Genomic DNA, 9,493 nt, shown 5'->3' with positions numbered 1-9,493 from the left:
ACACTGCTAGGTCTAGTGGGCAAAAATCAGACTTATGTTGTCACAATGGCAAGTCACTAGTCTTTTTATCTAGATTTCAGACCTAAGACTGTTCAAGTACTTCTGAATGACAGCCTGGGCTCCTTGAGAAATGATGCTATAATATTGACATGAGTGTGTGATGTAATTACTCCTCCTATCCTTCCCCAAGGGGCAATAAAGCCACTATCGAGAATATCTCTGCACAAGAAAACATCCAATCATTTTAAGGATTACTAGACACTGACAGTAAATTAAACTTAGTTATTGAGGACCCCAAATGACACAGGGGTCTACCAGTAAAAATTAGGGTGCAGATAGTACACATGCCTAAGACACCAACTCCTGTTTCATTGCTTCTTCTTCCTGAATCCACAGCATGATCTCATAGGAAGTTCTTTGTGACCATGGATAAAATAATTTCCTTTTGGTTCTAAACAACATGCTGGCTCTAGTCAGAAATTTGCTGATGCAAATTTAGGACAGCTCTAAATAGGAGTGTCCCTGAAGAATAATGATAATGAAAATCTTACTGGGGAGACTACTGCACAGCTCAGTTGGTACCGGATTGTTTTGGTATTGACAGAAATCCTTGTATCTGTTAGCTATTGATAATACAAAATTGATGGATAATTTATGACTATGAAGCTTCAGTGATGTTAAGCAATGAACATTCATTTCTCATGCATTGTCAGGGTTCAGCTGGTCCAGGATGGGCTTTGGCTAATCCCACCTGGCATGCTTATGTGCATGGAGAGTCCTGCAGCTTCAAATGTCTCACATCCTCCTCCTGAGATCAGGGAGCTGCTTGGATATCTCCTTCTCATCTAAACTGACTAGTGGACTAATGTTTTATCTAAACTAATTTAGACTAATGTTGCTAAAGTTTTAGGTTGATGAGTAGAAATGTGGAAACAATAGGCCTGGAACAGTGATTCCAAGGATATCTGGAGGTTTGTAGATAGATATTCTAGGATGGACTGAAATATGCAAGTATCTGTTTCAGATGACTATTTAACAAAGGACATCCACATAAGTGGAGGCTCTGAATAATCATATAGACAAGATGACATATTTTGTGAATGTTAATAAACCCCATTTCTCCTCTACCTAGTGTTTGCTCAATATGGACATAGCAGCAAAAATACAAGCTCTGTATGAACCCAACACATGGAATTCTACTACAAGGATGATCTGGCTTTTGCCACTGTGGATTGCTTAACCTTCCAGGAGCAGACACTGATGCTGAAACATCAGTTTGATTCCTGACCCTGGAGAATAGCCAACCACATTGTTGGTAGGTTAAAAAATTAGTTACTTTCCATCGTAGAGAGGACAGTGCTATTTTCTTACTGAAATTAACATTTATTCCAGTTAAAATTCTACTTCTGTCCTCTCACCACTATCTATAAACTTTGGCATACTTTAATCACCATCATTGATTCTGGTGAAGGAAATTATCTCACAGCAAACAAAAGTGCTGCAATGAGCACACGCCCATGAAATTTGAAGGTATTGCCATCAACCCCAAGACTATAAGCAGCTCACATTGTGAAGACCATATCAATGGCCTATTGAAAACTCAGTTTTGTTTCCATTTGGGAGTCAGCATACTTAAATATAGTGTTTTTTAATATCAGGCATGATTTATGCTTCTAGCCAGTGACCATTATTGCTTTTTCGTGAAAGGAAATATAAAGGGGAAAGGGCAATGGAATACAAAGGAAATATAAAGGGGAAGGGGCAATAGAGAACTTATACATTTATGGCTTTGCTGATAGCAACTATTCTAAGAAAAACAAGCTGATTTTTTTTTAAAGAAAGTAAAAAGGAGCACATGTAAGAAAATGTAATTGTTGTAAATTGCTTGGCTCTGCAGTGAACAATATTTTTTTTAATGTGAAAAAAGTTAACTTGGTGATTTATTCATCAAAATAAATAAATTAACCAGAAGTATGGGGAGGCAGTGGGAAATTAAAGAAGCAAATTTTAATCCTCTAAAAGGAAGTAAATATATTTCTAAAACTGATAAATCATGAAATAACAATGTAAGCATATTATTTAGAAACACAGAATTAATGCTTAATGAAACACCTGAAGAAATGAATGGTGATATCCTCTTGAAAGCACAATTGGAAGGTAGAAGGGAAAAGGAAGGAACTACTTTTGTATTATAATTAATATTTGTGTCGATTTTAGATCTTTATGTATTTATTCCTTTGATAAGAAATATTATAACTTTAATAGATAATCTGTGTGCTGCAGTTGTCAGGAGGAATTGGTCTTCTTCTAACTCTTCTTTCAGTTCCACTTGTTGATATTTACTGCTAGTTAAACCTATTGTAGACCCTTCATCTATGACTATTAAAAAAGTACAGCAGATCAACAGGGTTGGCATCAGTCTTCAGGGGTCAGAACTGGGCTGGAACTGCACACACAGTGGGGCTCTCGCCCCCATTCTTATTCACCTGGATCTCGAAGAAGTCACATCTGAAATCATTAATGTGTGAGCATTAGAAGATTCTGGTCATGAATACAGTCCAGTATTCAAGGACACTGAAATCATGCTTTCCTCTACTGTGATCATCTTTCCTTTTGACTCAAAGGTCAGTCAAATTTTTACATTCCTTTGACAATAGAAATTACAAATCAAATGTACACACTTGAATATCAGTGACAGTGATCATATGTGGAGTTTGGGGCAGAGAGGCACATTGACCTCAAAAAGACTAAAGGTCCTACTATAACATAATCAATTCCTTTTACTATTCCTAGAAATGCATCAGTGCTGTGTGGTTTAGCTCAGTCTCTGATCATTCTCACCAGGATCATGACATAAACATAAAACTGGCCTTGATGCCGCCTGTAAGTCTTGCACATTGCTTCCAAAAAGATCTTTTTTTTTAAGGCAAATGACATCATACTTAATCTTTATTTAAAACCTGAAATCTTTCAGACTGCTTTAAGGATATTGTCCAACTTATTATCTTGGCCAAAAAACATCTGATCCATGCGTATCCTTCTGACTTATCTTCTACCGTTACCCCACCTACATCCAATACTACAGCTTGAGTATTTCTTTTTCTTTCTGGTAGTCAATATTCACACTGAGGCATTTTGTTGGGCAAACCCTCTATTTAGATGTTTCACGCTCTTTGGCTTTTAAGTCTGTGAGTTAGTTCTTAGTTCCTGTTTTATCAGCTTTCCAGAATGGATGCTCACGATAAAGATTTTGAAAGCAAAGCAACTTTAGGCAACTCTTGTTTTTATATCAAAATATGTAGTCTTGACTTTCCATGCCAGATTCTCCCCTTCATGCCAGATCACATGCTAACAGCCTCTCTTATGTTGATCTCTGTAACTGAGTATCTGTAGCCATCTCTCTTCATGTTTAGTAACCTCATCACTTCTCACCTTGGTCACTATGTGACCATAGAGTTATTCTTGATTCTTTCTAATTTTCTGCTCCATAACTATCACTCCAGCTTCATCTTCAGTCTTGCAGTTAATTTTCCAGCTATGCTAAATCATTTGTCTTTGCATATGCCGTTTCTCTGCCTACTATACCCTTTTTTTTCACATTCCACTTAGGTAACAGCTATTCACACTCTAGCACTTCCCTTCTCCCTGACTGCCCGTGATTCCGTTGGGGGCCTTTATGATATGTTTCAATATCAGCTAAGACTTCCATTGTAGCAAGATCATATTGTTTTCTTTTCCTTTTTTTTCTTTTTTTTTGATTGACATGCATCTACATTTATTAGGAACGCCTAGATCCATAGATTGTCAGTATTTAAAAGAACAAACCAAAAACAACTGAGCTTGATGGGCAGAACACAAGGGGACTAAATGCATACTTTGTTTTTCCGGGTGTTCCCATGTCAAGAAGTCATATTTTCTCTTTGGCTTAATGAGCAAAAGTTTATTCAAAATTACAGACAACATTTACTTGGTTCCTGTGTTTATAGAAATAGAATCGAGGTTTCTATGCATATATGGAATTTTGAGGAGATGAATATAATGCCACAAGGAACAAGAAGCTTGGAAGATAATTTAATCCAAAGTTTCAACATACCGTTACTTTTGCAACTTTGTATACTCCATAGAGCAGAGTAAAATCCATAGGGCTCCATGAAGCTGGGGAATCCAAGTCAATTTATTGCATTATTTACCTTGATATAGTTGCTACAAAGCAGTGGAAAGCTTTTGAGGTTCTTCAATAACAGAACTCAGTTCAAAATGAAATACTTTCAAGAAACAGTCTTATTTCTTTATAAAATGTAGACCAATAAGCTCAAATTCAGAAAGGTACTCTAAGATAACTGGCTATGAATTAGGTTATAGAAGTTTCAGGTAATTGTTATGTGAATGTTTTTTCCATTAATCCACTTTAAAATCACTATGATTAAATGATTGTACTATTTCTTTCTTTTGGCTGAAAGATACAGAAACCATGATCCAATGATTTGAACCTTTCTCATTTGAGTTCATTATTAACAAACATTCCCAGTGCTATTAGCCAATTAACCCATTATTTAAATACACTCTAACTTTTCAAAACATTTTAAGATATACTGAATCTTGTGCCATCATGAAAATCCTTCTCCTCAAAATTTGTTTGGTGAGTTTTCCCCTGGTTAAAACGTCAGCATTTTGGGAACTATCAACTTGAGGGAGGGGGTTCAGCGTGTCTGTTACAGTTCTTACAGAAAGACACTGTCCAGGCACAGCAAGCATGTTGATATGAATGACTGCTTGATTTGAGTTCACAGGGATTCATATTTTTCTTGCTTTTCATTATTTCATATCCTGAATATTAGAATTTAGGCTTACACATCCTTCAGTTTCTTAGCACGGCTCGCTTAATCTGAGCTTTTGAACTTCAGATGAACTTGGGCTGAGGTTTCGAATCTGTAATGAAACCTGAAACTAAGCAAGTTTCCCCTAATTTCAGTCTAATTGTTGAAGTCTTCATAACTTCAGGGCATAGGAAGCATGTGTGTGGCACATTTTAGAAATTACTGATTTTTTTTAAAGGCAAGTTCTGCTCTGTGTACAAAAACCGACACCTTGGACATAGCTCTTCTGCAGTTGCAGAACCGGAAATCCTCAGGAATCCTTCCCTGGCGCCACCGCCTCCCACCCCTAGCCACACGGCATGTGTGATCTTAGTTCCCCGACCAGGGATCGAACCCCCGCCCCCTGCATTGGAAGCACAGAGTCTTAACCACTGGACCAGCAGGGAAGTCCCAGGAATTCTTTCTCGTCCCACTTCCCAGGCCCTAGTTTTCCTTGTGTACCTTAGTCCTTAGTTTAGCAAGTTCCTCCTCTAAACTTTAAATGTGTTCCTCCAGCGTGGCCTTGTCTTGCTGGGCTTTCTGACTGGCTTGGCTTCGTGCTTCTTCAATCATCCTTTCATACCACTTTTCCATCTGGGTGGAAACAGCCTCAAAGAAATAGTGGGTGAGCTCCAGCGCTTGGGAGGTGTCTCGAATGTGAGGGGCAGCCTGCTTGCCACCTGCTGCTGGTGGCGGCTGCCCGCAGGTGGTGCTGGGTGCTGGGTGCTGACCTAGGTGCCTCGTCTGCCCACTTTTCCCAGACTTCTTGGTTTGGGTGCCTCTGTCAACACAGGGCCCAGCCTGTGGGTTGCATTTGGCTGCCTCTTTCAAGGGTAACGAGGCTGTCTGGACCTTGACATTCCTCAGTCGGGAGCCTGTACAATCCGAGGAAGACAGCTCCTGCTGGGGTCTGTGGGTGGCTGTGGAGCTGAGGGCCTTTTCCTTGGGCCTGGCCACCTGTGGGGAGCTGTCAGAGGCTGCTACTGGACCTGCAGTCCCCACTGACTGATCCACACCTGTGGAGGACTCGCAAGTGGAGGGTGTGGATTTAGTCTTGGAGGCCCCAGAATCTCCAGAAAGCTTCAGCTCCAGATTCTGAATCTTTAACGTGCACCAAGTTTTTAATTCGTCCACCAAGGACATCTGCCGTTTCTCTCCCTCGTGCTTCTCTGAGTCCGAGTGCTGCTACAGGCGATTCAGGCACTCCTTCCTCTCTGCTGAGAGTCGCTCGACCATCAGCTGGTCCAGAACCCGCATTTGGTGCTGGGTCTTATTCTCCATGTGCCCCAGCTTCGTGTTCATCTTATCCTGAACCAACACCAGCTCTGCTTTGATCTCCTCCACAGTTGCCTCCAACTGATTCTCCAGCTTGTTGATCAGGGGTTCACATCGACAGCCATTTATTGGTGCCTGCATCACTTTGCTGCCCTTGCCCCGGTACAGCATGTAGAGCTGGTATGCTCTGAACTCATGGGGGATGGGGGTAAACAGCGATGCCTGGGCCTCTTGTTAGGGTCATTGTGAGTGCGTGAGTTCTTCAGCTGTCAGGGCTGCTTGTGTGCTGGTGGGGTGGAGTCAGAAAACGCTGACACATTGGGCCTTGACTTTTTCTGCCTGTTGTCCTTTGCTCTGGGCTCTGGGGAGGAGGACAGGAAATCTCTGGACTCTTCTTTTCTGGGTACAGCCTGTTCACTGCTATGGGTGTCTCCTGCTGAGACACTTCCCTGGGGCACTTTAGTGAGGAGGAGAGAAACTTCTGGATTATTGTGGTAGCAGGCAGTCTCCAGTGGAGTCCGGCCTGCATTATTGACGATGGTCCCATCTGCTCCGGCTTCCACTAAGATTTTAACCACCTTCTTGTGATTTAGGGCAGCAGCAATATAAAGTGCTGTGTCTCCAGCATCATCCTGGACATCGAGGTCACAGCCAGCCTTCAGCAAGATCTGGACCACAGAAAGATGGCCCTTATTGGCAGCAAGATGCAAGGGGTCCAGCCATGCTTGGTAACGGCTACCTTGGCGCCCTTGTTAATGAGCTGAAACACATTCTCCGCCTGGCCTTTGCACGGAGCTATGAGCAGGTATTCTGAAAGCCTGGTGACCACATCCTGCTGGCTCATGAATTAGGAGAGAAAGACGTTTTCGGGGAAGTGGTAGACAAGTTCCTTTGGCTCAAGGTGATGCCACAGGTCCAGGCAGGTACCCGTGGGTAAAGATTCTCCGATCCTTGGAAGGTGTCTTCATCACTGTGCCATCTTTGGGGCCTCTGCAGTCAGGATGCCCGCGACTCCAAGATCATATTGTTTTCTAATATTTGCTTTGTCTCTGGCTCTCATTAGAGTATAAGCTCCTGGGGGATGAGGTGCTAAATGAACATGTGATTTCAAATGAGTAAAAATGCTTGTCAACTTCTTCATCAATCAGCAAATCCATATACAGGCCTCTTTGGCTTATTCCTGAAGCCTCAGGGGCATTTCAGGGATCTAGGGTCTAAAAATCTATAGATCCTCTTCTAAACTTGAGGCCTATTTTAAAGAAAATCATCCTCTAAGAGCCCTCTAAACAAACACATTCTCTTGCAAGTTCAGCAGAAAGAAGGTTAAGAAAAATATAAAATTACCTGAGATCATGTCAACTATATTAATATCTAAAGACCAAAGCTCATGTGCAGTTTCTGCCTCAAAGAGTTAATGCAGATGTGAAAACAGAGAAGTTCTTTAATGTCACCTGATGGCAAAAGGTGGAGCCAGGATTTAGACCCATTCAGTTGGCTTCAGAGCAATTTGAGTAATGTTGAAAGGCATTGAATAATGAGGAGATATTGAATAATATCCTTTGAACTGAGAAGTAACTTTCAGACCAAAAAACGAAGCAGGCGACTCCATAAAGTGCAATTATGAAGTTTATTGTGGGTAACTTACATACAGGCAGGATCAGGCAGACAAGGGTCCAGAGGCATTTGTGGCTACATGCCCATCTGCCAAAGGGAGTGCTGGGGACTGTGAAGAGTCCAAAGCTAAAAATAGAATCTGACTACCAGGGAGAAGTATGTCTGGTACTAAATGGAACTAAATTGGAACTCATGACCAATAACCATCTTCATCAGCAAAAGATATTCTTTCTGTTTTCATATCAGATGAAGGCAAGTGTAAAAGTTGATTGGAAATTTATCTGGCTTGGGGGCATTCTTTGTGAGTAAGTCACCCAGAAAGGGGAGAGTGGTAGGACTGCAGGTCTAAGAGGAAGCTGTAAAATGGAGTCAGTGGTGGTATGTGCAAGTCAAAACAGCCCGTATACTTTACCTTTTGGCTCACAAACATCCCCAAGAGTACTATAACATAATTATTTATCAACTATGAATGCTCAAAAAAGAGAAGTTAAAATCCTAAGCAGTTTTATCAGAAAAGAGAGGACAGAGGAGGGATAATATTTAGGGTCAGACCACCGTCTGAATGCCAGGCTCTTAGGCAAAGGCCACTTCCATCCAGATGTGCACTCTCCTTCCCAGGCTGAACTGGGCCAGACCACGTCTCTAGGTTTGGTTCATGAATAAATCAACTTGAGGCAGGGTAGTTTGTTTGCCTTGGCATTCACTACAAAATCCATTTACAGACTAAATCAAGAGACCATATTCAGGATAAAGATGTGAATGGATGATTGAGCAGCATTTTTATTTCTGGTCTATTTTATAGTTTCTATTAACATATAGGGCTTCACCTCCTACAACTCTTCCTGCTGTTCTCTAAAAATGAAATGCCACATTGCCTAGAAGAACGTTGCTGAATGAACATAGTAAAGTTAAAAGGCAGAAAGCTATTACGTAGCTTTATATAATAGTTAATTTTAAATGTTTGGCTGGGACATTTTCTGGAAGGACACATTTCAATTATTTATTAGTGAATATTCAATTTTATTATTTTAAGGAAAATGATAATAACTGGTAAGGAAGTTTTATTATCGTAACTTACTTTTGAATAAAACTACTACACTATTGTCTCCAGTTGGAATAAAACTATGGGTATATGAACAATTGTTATCCTCCTCTCTTTGTATTGCCTTATTTGACACCACTTTGCTCCACACATTTTGGTATTATTTGACAAGATGAAGATTGTTTGATTTTAATAGTTTTGAAATGTGGGAGCTTCATAGCAGGAGTAAAATAATGACTTTTAGATTTTATTACACTCAATAGATTACATTGGTGAAAGAGACTGCATACTTAAAATTCTGGGCTGACTACTACAAACATGAAAACTGAAGCCTGGAGCTCAGTCTCATGGTCAAGACTATTTGATTCATGTTTAGGAATTGCTATCATTTTTATAATAAGTGAAAAGTAAAAAATTGCAAAGAAAAATGGTTATGAAGAATTAGAATTCATAAAATACCAAATATTTAACTTCTAAGTCCTGTGAATATTCCCTTTTGAAATTAACTAATAAACCGTTAAGTTTAGTATTTTATTTGTAAATGGCCCTTGTCTAACTCCTCGGCATCATTCAACTATTGATAATGTATGAGATGGATCATCATACTTACATTATTATTCAGCTCATATTATACACATAAGCAAACTACGGTTTCACCTATTGGTGAAACCAGTTCACCTATTTGTATTCACTAAGAGTTTGAGTC

At 40.2% G+C, this 9,493-nt stretch overlaps 1 pseudogene; it reads right to left on the bottom strand.

Annotated features, from left to right (window-relative positions):
- Nucleotides 1-5,300: 5,300 nt before the first annotated feature.
- Nucleotides 5,301-6,975, bottom strand: LOC132424019 (ankyrin repeat domain-containing protein 6 pseudogene; annotated as a pseudogene).
- Nucleotides 6,976-9,493: the final 2,518 nt, after the last annotated feature.

This window comes from Delphinus delphis, chromosome 4, assembly GCF_949987515.2.
Source record: "Delphinus delphis chromosome 4, mDelDel1.2, whole genome shotgun sequence".
Lineage (NCBI taxonomy): Eukaryota > Metazoa > Chordata > Mammalia > Artiodactyla > Delphinidae > Delphinus > Delphinus delphis.
The sequence above is the reverse complement of the archived record's forward strand: the minus strand, read 5'-3'. Positions and strand labels throughout refer to the sequence as shown.